Raw genomic sequence first — 16,369 nt, 5'->3', positions numbered from 1 at the left:
TGATCAGTGCTATAGCTGAAGTGATGGGAGAGGAGATAAGACGTGAGATAAATGAAGCACCTTTTGTCGCTGTTATGGTGGACAAACCACTGATAATACATCGCAGCTGGCTCTGGTGGTCCGTTATGTGACAGATACTGGCGTCAAGAAAAGGTTCGTCATATTTTACGATGTCACCAGCAACAAGAGAGCCGATGACATCACTGCTATTCTCATCCGATTCCTGGAGGACCACGATTGTCTGGACAAAGTCGTGGCTCAGTGTTTTGATGGCGCAGCGGTCATGGCATCTGGACCTAATGGGGTGCAGGCTGAAGTTAAAAAGAAGGCTCCTATGGCTTTATTTATATACTGCTATGCCCATCGGCTAAATTCAGTGCTGACTCAAGGGGTCTCAAAGTTGAGAGAATGTAAATTATATTTTTTTCCAGGTCCCCAAAGTGCACGCAGCTGCTCGACTACATCTGCCAGCGGCGTCTGCCTCGTGTGGCACCAACACGGTGGCAATATAGCTCTTGACTGGTCAACACGGTCTTTGAAAAGAGAGCTGCCCTACAGGAGCTTTGTGAGCCCATTTTGGAGCACCACGACGAGTACGACCTTCAGCAGAACGATCTATGGGAGAGCATGCGCTTTACGCATTGGCATGTTTGGCGGTGACAATCCCAATATCTACTGATCTTTGATCAGGATATGTCCTTTAACTCCCGGATAAAACGCATTTAAAGGACTGCCTTTTTTCACCTACGTAACGTTTCAAAAGTCAGGCACATCCTGTCTCAAAGCGATGCAGAGAAATGAGTTCATGCATTTGTTACCTCTCGGCTAGATTACTGCAATTCCTTATTTTCAGGCTGCTCGGATAAGTCTCTTAAATCTCTCCAGTTGTTTCAGAATGCTGCAGCACGTGTAGTAACAAAAACTAAGAAAAGAGATCATATTACTCCTGTATTAGCTTCTCTGCACTGGCTCCCTGTAAAATCAAGAATATAATTTAAAATCCTTCTCCTCACCTACAAAGCCCTAATTGGTCAGGCACCATCATATCTAAAGGATCTTATAGTACAACATTACCCCACTAGAGAGCTGCGCTCCCTAAATGCAGGGTTGCTTGTGGTTCCTAGAGTCTTAAAAAGTAGGATGGGAGCCGGAGCCTTCAGTTATCAAGCTCCTCTTCTGTGGAACCAGCTTCCTGTTTCAGTCCGGGGGGGGGGCAGACACACTCAGCACATATAAGAGTAGGCTTAAGACTTTCCTCTTTGATAATGCTTAGTTAGGGCTGGCTCAGGTTTGCCTTGGACCAGCCCCTAGTTAAGCTGCTATAGGCCTAGACTGCTGGACTTCCTAGGACACACTGAGCTCCTCTCTCCTCTTCTCTCTCTCTCCTTCTGTATGAATTCATGTCCCATTAATGCTCATTACTGACTTTGCTTCTTCACTGGAGTCTTTGTGCTTTCTCGCCTCGCAGGTTTCTGTGGATCGTGGTTATATCTGGACCCTGGTCTTGCCTCCTGCCATGGCCCTGCTGACCCCAACTGCTACTATCATTATCATTAGTAGTTGCATTGCTTTTGCTATTACCGATACCATTACTGCTTTTATTATCAAAATTATTATTATACTATATCCACTGCTGTTATTAATAGTCATAATTTTTCCATCATTATTATACTTACTACTCTCATTATATGAATAATTTCTGTCATATGCATTGAATGTGTTGTAACTCTGTTATGCTGTTCATTCTGTACACATCTATCACACTTCTGTCCATCCTGGGAGAGGATCCTCCTCTGTTGCTCTCTCTAAGGTTTCTTCCTCTTTTCTCCCTGTTAAAGGGTTTTTTTGGGGGGGGGTTTTCCTGTTCCGATGTGAGGGTCCTGTGACAGAGGAGTATGTGTACAGATTGTAAAGCCCTCTGAGGCAAATTTCTGATTTGTGATTTTGGACGATAGAAAATAAATTGAATTTAATTAAATTATTGAAATGCCTTTTTTTTAATTTTACAGTTACCGTTAGCAACAGCAAGGTATTATTGAATCCCATTTTATTTATTTTTCTCATCCAGTCAAGGTACTGACGACAGTCACGATTTCCAACATCTCTAGATGAAGTCATTTTGAGATATGTTTTTGAATTTATGTCACGACCAGCATGGAAACAAACGCCAAGGGACTCGTGAGGCAAGGAATGAATCAACATTGGGAGCTAGCTGCCAGAAATGGTAATACTGTATATCATACATATATACATATATTCATTAGGTACATGAAACTGGACTTAAGATCCCTCGGGTACCTGTGGCATCCTAATTACATCAAAGCATGAGATAATGCTATTATAAAAAGTGCTTGATGAGACGATAAGCCACACTTTGAAAGCAGGCAGCAGCTTGTGGTTCTGGTATGTCTGCTTCTGCATGTGGCCTATATTAAGTGGACCCTACAGTGTGCTGTCTCAAAAAACAACAACAACCAAGAAGCAGCATACCAAACACAGGCATGGCATTTAGTTGTTGTTATCCACCAACATTCAGCACATGCACAACAAAAGGTCAAGAAATGTGGAGGGAAGAGAAGAGGAAGCTGCTGTCGAGGCAGCGGGATGACATTAAAATAATGAGCAAAGAAATGTGGTTTTCATGGTGAAGTTTACAGGACAGGTTTCTCAGACGGGAAGTACCCCGAGCTCAGCCTGACACCGAGGACCATAAGATGAGGAAGGAAAGTCTTGTGCCAGAGTTTGACCAAAGATTACGACACAAGAATAAAACAATAAACAATAGAATACAAATATAAACATATATGAAAAATAGAGTAATAATTATTAAGTGTTAAAGTAAAACTGACACCAGTGCAATATAGAATAGCAATAACAGTAAGAAACACATTTTAAATGAAATTACAATAGAAAAAGTAAATTACAACAATAGACTGAAAACAAGACTAAAAATAGTTTCTGTCATGAATATGGCATGAAACAGAAACATCAATACTTTATCCTTTGCTTTTATTGACTTCCAATTGCTTGAAGAAGAAATAAAATCGATTTATCACTCAATGGATGTGCAGTCTAAACCTACTGAGCCCGTTGGTACAAGGGCGCACACTCAGGTCAGCAGAGCTCTTCTTGCATTTCCTTTTACCAGATTTGCTGTTGAGGGTGAGCGTGCATTGCATCACAGCACCCCTCGTCTGGACCTCGCTGCTCAGTTAAAGACAGTGCAGTGTACCCTGTCAAATGTAGCCTCAGCAGACATATCTCAGCATACACTTGTCAAAAGTCCTGTGACTCCATGTGAGCTTGATCTTTGGTACATATTAATAACATAAGGAGACATGAAGGTATCTGATCACACATGATGACGCAGTGTAAAAATGTATTTTTTTATAAAAAAAGTAAAGGTTTTGAATATTCAAGGTTTCTGCCAGTCAGCAGCGAATTCTATTACTCTCACACGCTCTTTGTTTAAACTCAGTTATGTGAGGGAAAGTGAGTCATGATTGATGCTGCATGTGCACTACTTGAATGTACTGTCCTGATTCTCCCGCGTGTTACCCGGGAGAATTTTATTTTAAATATGAACTTTAAAATGTAGCATTCTGTTGTACTCTGAGAAGAAAGTTAAGTGATAAGACATTTACTTTAAGCAAAAAAACAAATTTATTATTCAGTTATTAATCAGTATTTCAGCTCTAGTTGAGCAGCTGGCTAGTTAGCTTTTTCAATCAATATTATTATTATTAACCTTTAATTAGACAAAATCCATTGAGACCGAGGTCTCAGGTTTTAGTCATATAAAAACAAAGATATGCAAGAGTAGCGAGAGCTATCGGCTGTACAAAAAAAGTGATTCGTTTTCATTGAACCCTGTTACTGTATGGCTTACTATTAACTTCCACTGTTACTGTAAAGCTGTTAGAATTGTGGCCTATCTTCTATTTGCAATTAATATGCATTCAATCCAGTTCAATTATTTAAATGAAAATGAAAATCTACTCTGGCTAAGGTAGCTGATCAAGAGTAAAATAATAGCTGTGATCTATACACACCTCTGCATTAGCAACCCGCTGAAATGAAGGTACAGGCCCCTTAACCCTCTCATTACTTCAGGGTTCTTGAGAGCAACTGCATGTGGGACTGTTGGGACTGTTGGTACACTGGCTGTGGTCATCACAGTGAACAGTGTGAACAGTGTGATGAGAGGGCATTTGAGCCCTTGTTGCTGTACTTTATCTCCTTGGAGCAGAGGCTGCACTTAGCATGTCTGCCTTATCAATGTATTTAAAATACTGTGACAGTGGGAAGCTGTACTCACGTCTGTTTAGACCTCCACCTTTATCCAGGCCCACCTCCACTCACATCTCAGTCCTGCGTCAAGCTGCGCTACACAAACAGCATCCCCTTCCTGAAGCTTCCTGACCGCATCATCTCATCAGTATCTGGGCCTCGTGTTTCAAGTTATTCTGACCACGAAATCATCCTCATTCTACTTTGAGTTAAAAAAAACAACCTGCAACCAGATGTGCCGGTGTTCCGGTTAAACGTTAATGAGTGACCGTGTGAACGGAACCGGAACACGGGGGGCTGCATGTTTCATCATGTTACATTTTTTCCTTCTAAATCGCGATACTGGCGAACAGTCGACAAAGTTCCGCATGCAGTGGACGTTAACTTAACCCAGCAAATCTGAACGGTAATGGAACATAACGTAACTTAAACTTTAACTGAGGGAAATGAACTTTAACTAAGGGAAATGAAGACGGTGTAGACATCTTAACGCTGATTGACCAAGACTCAACACGTCACATCAAAGATGTTTTATTGCGAAGATCACGACATCACCTTTTCTCCTCGTCTCACTCCAATCTGAGAAACGCTGGCTGGCCAGATGACCCCCCCCCCCCCACAAAAAAGAAACCTCTACGGATCTACACGATTCACGGGGATGATATATTTTCATTCAAAATGGCTAATTTCGCTGAAAAGCGACAAGTTTGCAGGTATGACAAGTGAACAGTTTTAAGTTCCTGGGAATCAGCATCAGAACCAACCTGACATGGTCATCACACGTCTCCATCCTGGTAAAGAAAGCTCACAAACAGTTGTATTTCTCAAGGAAACTTAAGAAGGCGAAATTCCCGTGCAAAGTTCTTGTCAACTTTTACAGAGGAGCAATAGAAAGCATCCTGGAAACATTACAAACTGGCATGGGATGTGCACGGCTCAGGACAAGAGGGCTCTCCGGGTGTTTAAGACCACCCAGCACATCATTGGTGACATGAGGTGCCTGCGAAGAGCTCAAAGGACATGAAAAAGACAAAACCCACCCCAGCCACAACCTGTTCACCCTGCCGCCGTCTGGAAAGAGGTACAGAAGTATCAGCTGCTGTACCACCAGACTTCAGAACAGCTTCTTTCCTCAAGCAGAGTGACTCCTTAACTCATCGTCCACCCTCCGCATATGTCGTTTTTTCTTTTTTGTGTTTTGTTGCGTAGAAAAATGACACCGCAATCTGCATTTAGTCGTGCAACCCTGTTATACAATGATAATGCAATTGCTTTGCAACCTTGTACTTTAAATTATCCAAAGAAAGAAGCCTACACGGTGGCTTGGTGGTCTAAAGCCCCCCCATACAATAACAAGTATTGGTCTTAATCTGTGTCAAACTGTAAAATGTCGGTATGTGTGATGGAGGCCTAGAGAACCAGAGGGATCCAGTATGAATAGAAACAAAAACATGCAGGTTGAGACATCATCGATTCATTCCATCCATCTGCGCCTCTCACCAGGCCGGTGTACACCAGCTAACAACAACTTCAGTCCAACAATATTTGTATCGCCTTTCAAAGCAACATCAATCACTGGAACACACGAACACACACACACACACACACACACACACACACACACACACACACACACCTGCCGCCCCTTAAAGAGAGGCTTGGTGGCACACTGAGACTGTACTCAGCCTCACAGAATCCCACCGTCCTCCCTCGCACGTATGTACGGGAGGCTGAGCGATGAAACAAACGTCTTATCCTCCTAAACAAAGAGCGAGGAACAGTAATAGAGGGAGAGGAAAAAACAAATAGAGTGGAAGGAGACGAGCGGGAGATGAGGGCGGCAAATTGGTTAGCGGCGAAAGCGAGAGTAGGCGTGAGGCACAGAGGACAGGAAATAGAGGATGAATAAGGGAGAATAACCACGACGATGATTGAGGGAGACATAAGACGGACAGCTGCAGACAGTGCAGCTAAGAAGCAAGAGTGGAACAGCTGCAAAGGTAGAGCAGAGGCTGCAGTAGTGCCGCTAGCACCTCTGGAGCGGCAGCAGAAGTAGTCACACTGTAAATCAGTCGGATTGGTATCAGTCGGATGCTACACATCCACAATAAAGACTATTCTGTTCTAGCTTTAAAGGTGGTCAATTCAAAATTAAGAGCGTATACAGATTATGACGTTCTAGGTACTCCTCTAGCGCCAGATTGCACGTGTCAGGGACGGCGTGTTGCATAGTGTCTTTTCAAAATAAACTTCCGTCTTCACAGGAAGTTGCGTTGAGGCTGACGTAACAACTCGCGTGACAAAATGTCACAGTGTTTCTCACGGGACATGAACAGCGGTCTCCTGGACAGGAAAGTCCTGAGTGGACTATCTCGCTCTTGATACTAGTAGACATTATTCCACTATATCTTTACATGCTAAATAGTTGGTTTGCTGTTTACACACCGAAACCTTACTTGATACAGGGCTTTTAAAAATAGATTTATGCACATTTTACAACTTATACATTGTAAAGATCAATGTGTGCGGAAATATCCTTTATCAACAACAATGCATGCACAAAGTGATTTTATTTAGTGTTTAACAATAAAGACCAGTAGCTCAGAAAACGTAGATTGATATTACTTTTCTTCTAACATTAGTAACGATCGTCTTTTTTTCACAGCATCTTGTATCACACAATCACAAATAAACAAAGATGAGGTGCCACTACACAGATTCAACATTTTGAGGGGAATAAAGCTGCAGTACTGGACTGGTAGTCAGCAGCAGCAAATACCCTGGATTTATATTCAGGAATCGGAATTTCAGAGCCAAAATGTCCTAACGATTGGGATTTTTATCATATTTAAGATATACACTTCCGTACTTTATGATCTACTCCATTTTAATGTGTGCAAACTCAAGACCATGTGCAACAACAACAAAAGACAATTCACTTTTCATTTCACAATTCATTCACATTCTGAATTAATATAAATTGCAGCAAGTTTCTCACGCAGGATTAACCTGCCGTCAAATCCACTCGCACGTTTCACATCAAAAGCCTACCAGGGAAGGGAGGGAATATGTCCTTTTAATGTGTACAGGAAGTGTTGCACTGACAGTAGCTTAAAGCTGGAAAAAAACAACAGCAGCAAAGAAGAAGTGACTAGAATGAGATCAGCGTGAGAAAATAATCTCAACTTGCTCGTACTTTTCATTCCCCTTCGTAGCTACTTCCTGCACAGGTGTTTCACAATAAAAGCTTAATGGAAGCTCCAAATCAAAGTCACTTTCATGCTAAAAAAACTGAACTGTATTTCTGTTCAAAAGAGAAACCAATAGCGACAAGCGGTGAGTATGAGCGGAGCACGTAGTGTCGAGTTTACCACGTGTGCCGCTGTTTGAGGGCTGACTTCTGTTTGACATTGGTAGGTGTGGCAGCTGCAGTGGCGACAGCCGAAGCAGAGTGACTAGTAACTGCAACAGCAGCGAGCAGCAGCACTGTAGTACATGTAGCAGTCGTGGCAGCGCTGCAAAGGAAGTGGATTGTCTCCCCGTGGCTGACAGCTGCCTTATTAACGCCATAAAAGAGAATCATAAAACTGCCAGCGGCTGGGTGAGCCGACACTGCAGAAGACAGACAGGGGAGGAAGAGGGAGAGAAGAGAAGCGGCGAGGACGAGGGGGTCAATCTGCAGGGGGGAGAGGAGATGGAGAGAGGCCGAGGAAGAGCAGTGGGAGGGGGGGCAATTAGGAGGAGAGTGAACGGAATGATGAGGAGCAAAGGGAGCGAGATGAGGAGGACAGGTAGGGAAAACAGAAAAGAAAAAGGACATAAGGAGAGGACGGCAAAGGGAGAGAGAGATGGGAAAAATAAACGGTGCAGCATGTTGATAACGCATTATCAATACAGACTAAGATATCATTTAGTCTGCAGCACCGCAGCTACACCAGGACACACACACACAACAAAGTCCCTGTGTGTGTGTGGCACCGCAGTATGTCAGAGGCTGTTAAGTGTGCCAGGCTGCTGCAGTTCTGCACCACTCAACACAGTCTGTCACTCAGCTGGTGGCACCCGCACACCCGCACACCCGCACACACACACACACACACACACACACACACACACACACACCTAAAAGGTTTTGTCACAGAGAGGAGATCTTAAGCTGCCACACGCAAGCACCTCTTCCACCCCGGTTACATTCATCTGACAGTCAGTCAGTCAGCACACACACACACACAAACTGTAATACATAAACACAAAGAGGTAAAAAAAGAGGTAAAAAAGACACACACCTGTACAAACGGGCACAAACAACCACAACACACACACACACACACACACTTGAGTGTTTGAGGAAGGTCACGGTGTGGTCTGACGGCTGATGCGTGACGGTGCTGTTCAGGGAAAGAATACCTAATCAAATCAAAACAGCAGCAACTCACACACACACACACACACACGCACACACACACACCAATTTAAACTGGGTATTTTCAGGTGTTTTCAGAAGGGAATCGTATTTGTCGCTAACCAGGGCATCGAGATCCTCGTTAGGCTGTGTTTTTTTGAGTAAGTGGCAGCTTCAGGTTGGAATTTGTTAGGTGGATTTAGGGAACACGCAGACACACAGATGCGCCGACTCAGGGAAACACACACCCGATGCCCAACTTGTCTCTGGGAACTGGCTCGACAGAACGGATGTGATGCATGGGCATACGCACATGGATTTAGAGAACACACATGGTGGGATTTGGGAAAGGCATGCGCAACACAGAGAATTTTCCTCCAGATTGTAGTGTTTGTACCATAGACTGTATAATAGAAGTGGACGTAGTTGTCGTGACGTCACCTATTGGTTTGTAGACTGCTGTTTTGAAGCCTCGAGGTTGACGTGTTGGCCGTAGCCATCTTGTTTTTTTGCAGTGAATGGAAGTGACCACTCCTGTTAAGCACTTTGTGACTAATGTCTGTGAAAAGCGCTTTATAAATACATTTTACTTACATACTTACCATATTTGGACTGTGTACGAATGACAGAGACGCCGTATACAACTCTGGTAGCGGTAGTGACCTGTCAATTACAAGTTAGCCTGACCCTTAAGCATACTCTGCTTTATGGTCTATTTGACTCTAAATGGACCATCATTTACTAAATGAACATCATGCTGTATTGAAGAAGACTTAAAACTAGAGATTGAGACCATAACTCATGTTTACCGAGGTAATAAATCAAGAGAGAAGTAGTCATTTTCTCATAGACTTCTATACAACCAGAGGGGTCGCCCCTGATGGACAGTAGAGAGAATGCAGGTTCAGGGCACTTCCACAATGGCTTCAGAACCGGATGTTTGCAGATTTTAAACCTTTGGAAATCAAAAAGTTTCTCTCAGAATCTCTCTTAATCAGAATCAGAATCAGCTTTATTGGCCATGTATGCGTACGCATACCATCATATCCATCTTCGGCATGATTCATATTACATTACAGTCATTTAGCAGACACTTTTATCCAAAGCGACTTACAATTAAGATTCTATCACATTTCTACACCGTAGGCACAATTACGGGAGCAATTTTGAGGTTAAGTGTCTCGCTCAAGGACACATCGACGTGCAACTAGCAGAGCCGGAGCAGGGGATCGAACCGCCGACCCTCTGATTGAAAGACGGCTCTGCTATTCGCCACATCCCCACATTCAATAACATCATTAAGCTGCCTCTGTGAACCTTTACAGTAAATTAGCTCCATGACGCACCGAGAACATGGAATAACAGCAGTAATATTATCACTGTGAAAATAAATAGGTTACGGAACATCTCCCTCACACACGTCAGCAGGGACCTGACACAAATCTACCACCGACAATAAATCCTGTTGTATGATATGCTTTACAAAGCCCTGAGCTCTGAGAATGCCAACCTGCTCTGTTTGGAGAGGTAAGCTGGGATATAACTATCCCAGTGGTATATATATAGGCTCTACAGCATCACAGCGAGGGAGGTTGCATGTGTATGTTTACCATTGCTTGTGTGTGTGTGTTTTCTTGGGATACAGGCTTGATTCTCTTCCTCCAGCAGTGCAAATCCACCTTATTGATTAGCTTCCACGTGGCTACGCTATCGATCCTCTGACTGCCAGACCTACAGACAGCACTGCTTTCTATGTGTGCGGTGTGTGTGTGTGTGTGTGTGTGTGTGTGTGTCCCGTTATTAGTCACAGAGCGCTGCTCCTTTGGCTGCCCTTCACATCGTCCGCTCAAACTAACTCCAATCGACCACAGATATGCTTTAGCTGCTGTGTGTGTGTGTGTGTGTCACATCCAATCTCACAGAACCTTTGAGAGCCCAACTCAGTCCAGATGTGCAGAGCACCTAGTGATACGATGGTCCCAAAATCCCCGCACGGAATGAACAAAGATACACACAAATGCATCTTCACACACGAACTCACACTCACACACACACACACTCCTTAATTTCTATCTCCAACAAAAGGCGAGTACCAATGTTGCATGAAGGAAGGCAGCCTCTTGTTCTCTTTGATAATTTATTCATGGGGCTGAAAAGAAAAAGACAACATACGCCAGCACTCCAACGGGACGACACAATGATTTAGTCTTCTGGAGAGGGAGAGAGGGAGAGAGCGAGGAAAAGAGGGACAGACAAATGCAGGACAGATGGAGATGAATGGAGGTGAGGAGAGAGTGGAAACAACTAGAGAGAGAGATAATGGAGTCACTCGTTCTCCCCCTAATATAGCACTGTGTGTGGAGTACACTCTGTCGTCTCTCTCCACTTTCTGTCACACACCTGTTCCCTCTCTTTCACACACGTTTTTACCATCAAGACATTTTTTTTAAATTTACTCATCTCAAAAAGGGAAAATTTGTCACCTTTTTATGTGGATGTCCAATCAGTGTTGTTGGTAAATGCAGTCGACTGAAGCAATACATTCCTCAGTGTATCCTCAGAGTATGCAGCTGCAAAAATCTGTTGTTCTTCGTGCGCCCAGCAACGTAGACGAGACAGTGACATAGTCACGTAGGATTTCTAGCTGTGGGTATGAGTCGTCCAGTAGAGAGAAGGCAAGTTCAAGACACTTGGCTTCCCTTTTCAGAACCTTAGGGTTGCCGCCTGTGTAACTCGAGCAAAAAAAACAGAGCCTCCTTGTTCTCTTCACTTGTATTGCAAACTAGCTACATTTCCAACTGGGAAAATGGCATCCCAAAATATGGGTGCAGAGGATACATTTTGTAGTCTTGAAGCTCTTTTGCCGACTCGGATATTCAGCCGTATTCATTCAGAGTATACGGCAGTGGAGAGGGGCCGAGGCTGTGGAGAGGATATGGCCGGGCATTAGAGGCTTGTGCGCAACGCATCGTGGTACATGTAGGTGCCGGCTCAGGGACCACGAGAACTCCGCTTCCTCGGTCAATACAGCACACACTGAGGAATGTATTGCTTCCATTTACCATCCCTTTAAGACCTGGCAAGAGGCCATTGTTATCTGACACCAACAGTGGCAAACATAACAAAAAAACTATTATTAAATCATCTGAGCAAATCCGCTGAATACCAGTCAACTAATGTAAAAAATCATGATGAAACACGTCCACAAGCCTGACCTTTGCCCCCACCTAATCCTCATAACATTTAAACACTAAAAACAATAAATGTCCGAATGGCTTACTTTCAGAAGATTTGTGAGAGGACACAAGTAGATTACACACACACACTCAAGATGCCAGCTTCCAATCAGAGCTGTAGTGTAATTAGTGCCTACAGGCACTGGGTAGGAAGTGCAGAGAAGGAGACAAAGTTGAGCTTTGACAACCCCAATCAAGCTGAATAAAATTGGTTCATTGTAAGACAGAGGGAAAAAAAAGACTATTGTAGTGTTTCTGTCAGGCTGAATGTCTGTGCATGACTGACATTCATAATACACTTGTGTGCAGTTTTCTTTCCCATATTACCGATAAATGTGCCTGTTCTGTAAGTTTAATCTCAAATCAGACGGAGACGTCTCTTGCTGGTGATATATTATAACCAATTCACTTTGAGATGGCTGAGCAGAAAAGTCAATGCTTAGTTAATTTTACATTTAAATGCCCAACATATCCCAGAGTTCCTCCTGTCAATTAAAATATACATCAGCCTGCCTGCCCTTCGGCTGAAAACACAAAAATAATTGATTTAGTCTGTGAGGAGAGAATTTGAGTGAAATACCGTCGATGAGGATTTCCTGAAAACAGCAGAGCATGAAAGAGGCCACACAAAAATATTGCTAAGCTACTACTAAACCATAAGTGCTGGCCTTAAAAAAAAAACTCTTACATCACCCCTCTCCAATTAACAGAAAATGATTAAAGCACATTCAGAGCCCATATGCTGTGCTGGAACTCATCCAAACATCTTCTGCAACTCCAGATATGCTGACTACATTAGACATGCTTGAGGTTGGGATGTTCAGGCACGAGCATGCCATCCATTAAGAAAATGCTGTGAGATACCAAATATATGGATAAGCACCTAGAGAACTCAGCACTTGGATGAGCTACGAAGCAAAGCTTCAAATGTATTTATCAGTCTTCATTCAAACAAATATTTTGTTTGTTTTTTTCAACTAATGTTTTGTAGTCATTCTCTGTCTCTTTGTAGTTATTTTGTGTATCTTTGTAGTTATTTTGTGTATCTTTGTAGTGATTCTCTGTCTCTTTGTAGTTATTACGAAGCTCTCTGTGGTTTTGTGTTTCTTTGTGGTTATTTTGGGTCTCTTTGCGGCAGTTTTTATCTCTTTGTAGTTGGTTTCTCTGTACCGTAGTCTTTTTCTGTCTCTTTGTAGTCGTTTTCTGTTTATTGTGTAACATTTTGGAGGTGAGGAACAGGGGAGCCCCCAAGCTTTTGGGGCCCTGGTAAGCACCATATCCTGACAGGCCACCTGTGTGTGCGCTTAGGGTTAACACACACCCATCATCAATCGCCAACCTGGATTGTTGTCAATGGTAATATTTTTAAACATTCTCATTTTCTGCAATGCCTTTTGCACATGTATTGTATTAAGGTTAGGGAAGAATTGGGGTTATGACAAATAAACTATGGTTAAGATATGGTTAAGGTTTTTGGCTAGTGGCTAATATGATTAGTAAAAAAGTAAATGGCAAATGGACTGTACTTGTATAGCACTCTTCTAGTCTTCCAGCCACGCAAAGCGCTTTTAACACTACATGTCATCATTTACCAATTTAGACCCATGATACAGTGATGACAGGGGCTACCATGCATGATGCCACCGGCCCATCAGGACGAACTGACATTCATACACCGTAGGCACAACTACAGGAGCAATTTGGGGTTAAGTGTCTTGCCCAAGGACACATCGACATGGACTAGCAGCTTTACCACTGAGCCACAGTCACCCCCGTAACTACAGGTCTGTGACGGGATGCAAATTTGTGCCTACATGAACTACTACATGGACTCGTTACCCCTCTATCAACAATCCCAAGCTCAAAACCCCTTCTTTCTGTCTTAACATATACAGTAAAGGACAATCAACCTGCTACACTGGAGCTGAATGCTTGGATGTAAATCATAAGCTGCAGATTGGCCAAATAATAACCACATTCCTACGATACTGGGCTGGTACTACAAAATCTGTTTAATGAAGTTGAAATTTGTAAATCTGCAAACAGTTGCAGCTTTCATACAAATACAAAACACACAACCAAAACAATAAATAAAATTAACTCTCAGGCTCTGTTATGCGCAGTGTTTGCTCAATGCCCAGGTCTCAGAATTGTAAGAGAAACCCTGCTGATATTAACGTAAAAATGATTGAGGACATAATAAGTCAATAATGTAGAAATCATCAAAGTCGTGTCCATATATCGTACCATTAATCAATAGCATAAAAAGGATTGAGGTAATATTGACCAATCACGTTTGAGCAGGCTTTGGTTGAATGCTGGTAAACAGTTTGTGTGGAGAGCAAAGGAGGCAGAACTAATTGGCCAAAATGCAATCTTGGAACCCATCAGCTTTTTATTAGCCTAGCTAATTGACCACAATATGAAACAAGTGTGGTTGTAGTAGTCGTCCCAATTCTCGCGTCTCAAGTTGCTAACTGGACTGTAAATAGTGATCGACACATGGAAGAGGACATCTCCCAAACCTGAAGCTCAAACATGTGGGCCGTTGCCCCCAGAGAGAGTCTTCATCAGACCGATAACAGATGGGTTTCCGAGATTGGACTGACATCAATATTACAATCACAGAACTTCTGCAATTTATTCCCTTGTCCTCGAATAACACACAACAGTACACACCCACATTTTACAACTCAATTATCCAAACATGAGTTGCACCAAAAACGAAATTGTAATCAAAGCAGAAATGGATGGGTAATCAAAACTCAAATAAACCCCCGACAACACTGCTGCAGAAACTGTGGGGACATAACGAATGCTTCTATCATTTTCTGAATACAAAGTCTTTTGAGGCGGAGAGAACAGAATTCATTTATAAATATTATTTCCATGAATAATACCTCTGCATTTCCATAGACTTCGAGTTTCACATTAAGTATAGATGCAATATAATAAATTAATCATTTGTTATATTAAATCTATACTTCATTAGGTAGAATACAAACAAGGAGGGAGGGGGGGGGGACAAAACCATACTCCAGTAGTAGGGTCAACCCTCTCAGTTGTTTAGTAGTTTAAGAAGTGGGTTGAGTGACCGGTGAAGGATTTCCAGATGCTCCACAGAGTGATGTCGAGGCTCTTTTTGTGCCCAGAACTGTGACACTTATGAATAATGTGATATTTGCTTGTTTTTAAGTTGTTGTTTTTACATGTATTGTTGTTTCAACTGATATTGCCCATTTCATTATCCTTGTTTTCAATTGTTGCATCAATTGTGATTGGCCTTTCTTTAATCGATCAATTGTGTACACTGTATATTGTTTTATTCTACCTTCAGTAGCTCCTGAGCTGCACTAATGTCCTGTTGGAAGTAGTGTTAGTTTGTGTGTTAGTGTCAGCGCTGTAGTGGCCATATGTCTTTCAAAATGTTGTCTCAGGTGACCATCTTAGCCTCACCTGTGGGGATCTACAAAGCCATCATGTTAACGGTTATTTTCATTGTTGATTAAAACTCACACTCAAAAATATGCGGCAATGTATGAGGTTAATCGTCATTTCATAAAATCTGGCAAAAAAACTAATTAGCAGAGGCTGAGGGGCGGCGATGTACTCGGCAGTGTGTGTGTGTATGGTGGTTCAGTTAGCTGTTAGCTTATAACTAAACCGTCCAAAACTCCAAAAGTGAACAAACTGTTTTTCACCCACTATGTCTCGGGGCACAGAGCAGCGGTTAGGGATAAGCGACAACACAAGCTCTTGTACCACTTGTGGCCCCCACCGCCCAGGGGCCAGTTAAGAGTAGTGAGTGAGGAGTCAGTTAATAGCGGTATGAAACAGCTAATAGAAGGTGTTTTGAGAGAGTGTGAGTCACCACAACAAGTGAAGTTTGCTGGACCAGAATGCAAGATTAGCCGTGGACAGACACGCAGGTGCACGCTCACTCGCACACAAGCGATCGAACGCATGATCCTCCTGGCTAATTGTCGAGATATCGTGTCATTGCTAAAGGTTATCTAATCAAGTCCAATTTAAAATAATCATCAACAAAGGAAAATCAAGGGTCTATGGACAGAGCGCGTTGTATGACATTTGTCTCTCAATTTGAAAGATCAGCACAAACTATTCTCTCTGCAGCTGCAATTCAACAATATTAGAATCAGTAACTGCTGCATTCACAGTATTCTACGCTGGATTTTAATAAGAGCTGCTTCCGCAAATCTCTCAGAGGAAGAAAGGAAATGAAGTGATGTGAACGGAAATGAAACACCGAGGCTGATTAAAGCTTGGACTGCTGCATCCAGTATCTCATCTGCAGATATGCAGGGTGTATTATCTGTGTGCAAAGATGAAAGGGGGGCTATAGGGTTTGTGTCATGATGGTGGAGTACAGTGTGTCTTTGTCTGAGAGAGGGAAGGTGGGGGGGGGGGGGGGGGGGGGGGG

The 16,369-nt window shown here is 42.8% G+C and overlaps 1 protein-coding gene across 3 annotated transcripts in view; it reads right to left on the bottom strand.

Moving 5' to 3' along the window:
* The window catches only part of LOC116399203 (stromal membrane-associated protein 1-like), a 95,325-nt gene that overhangs the window by 37,923 nt on the left and 41,033 nt on the right, over positions 1-16,369 (bottom strand). The window lies entirely within an intron of this gene.

This window comes from Anarrhichthys ocellatus, unplaced genomic scaffold (genome assembly GCF_004355925.1).
Source record: "Anarrhichthys ocellatus isolate YVR2014 unplaced genomic scaffold, GSC_Weel_1.0 scaffold104, whole genome shotgun sequence".
Lineage (NCBI taxonomy): Eukaryota > Metazoa > Chordata > Actinopteri > Perciformes > Anarhichadidae > Anarrhichthys > Anarrhichthys ocellatus.
Note: the sequence above shows the minus strand (reverse complement) of the source record. Positions and strands in the feature narration are given on the sequence as shown.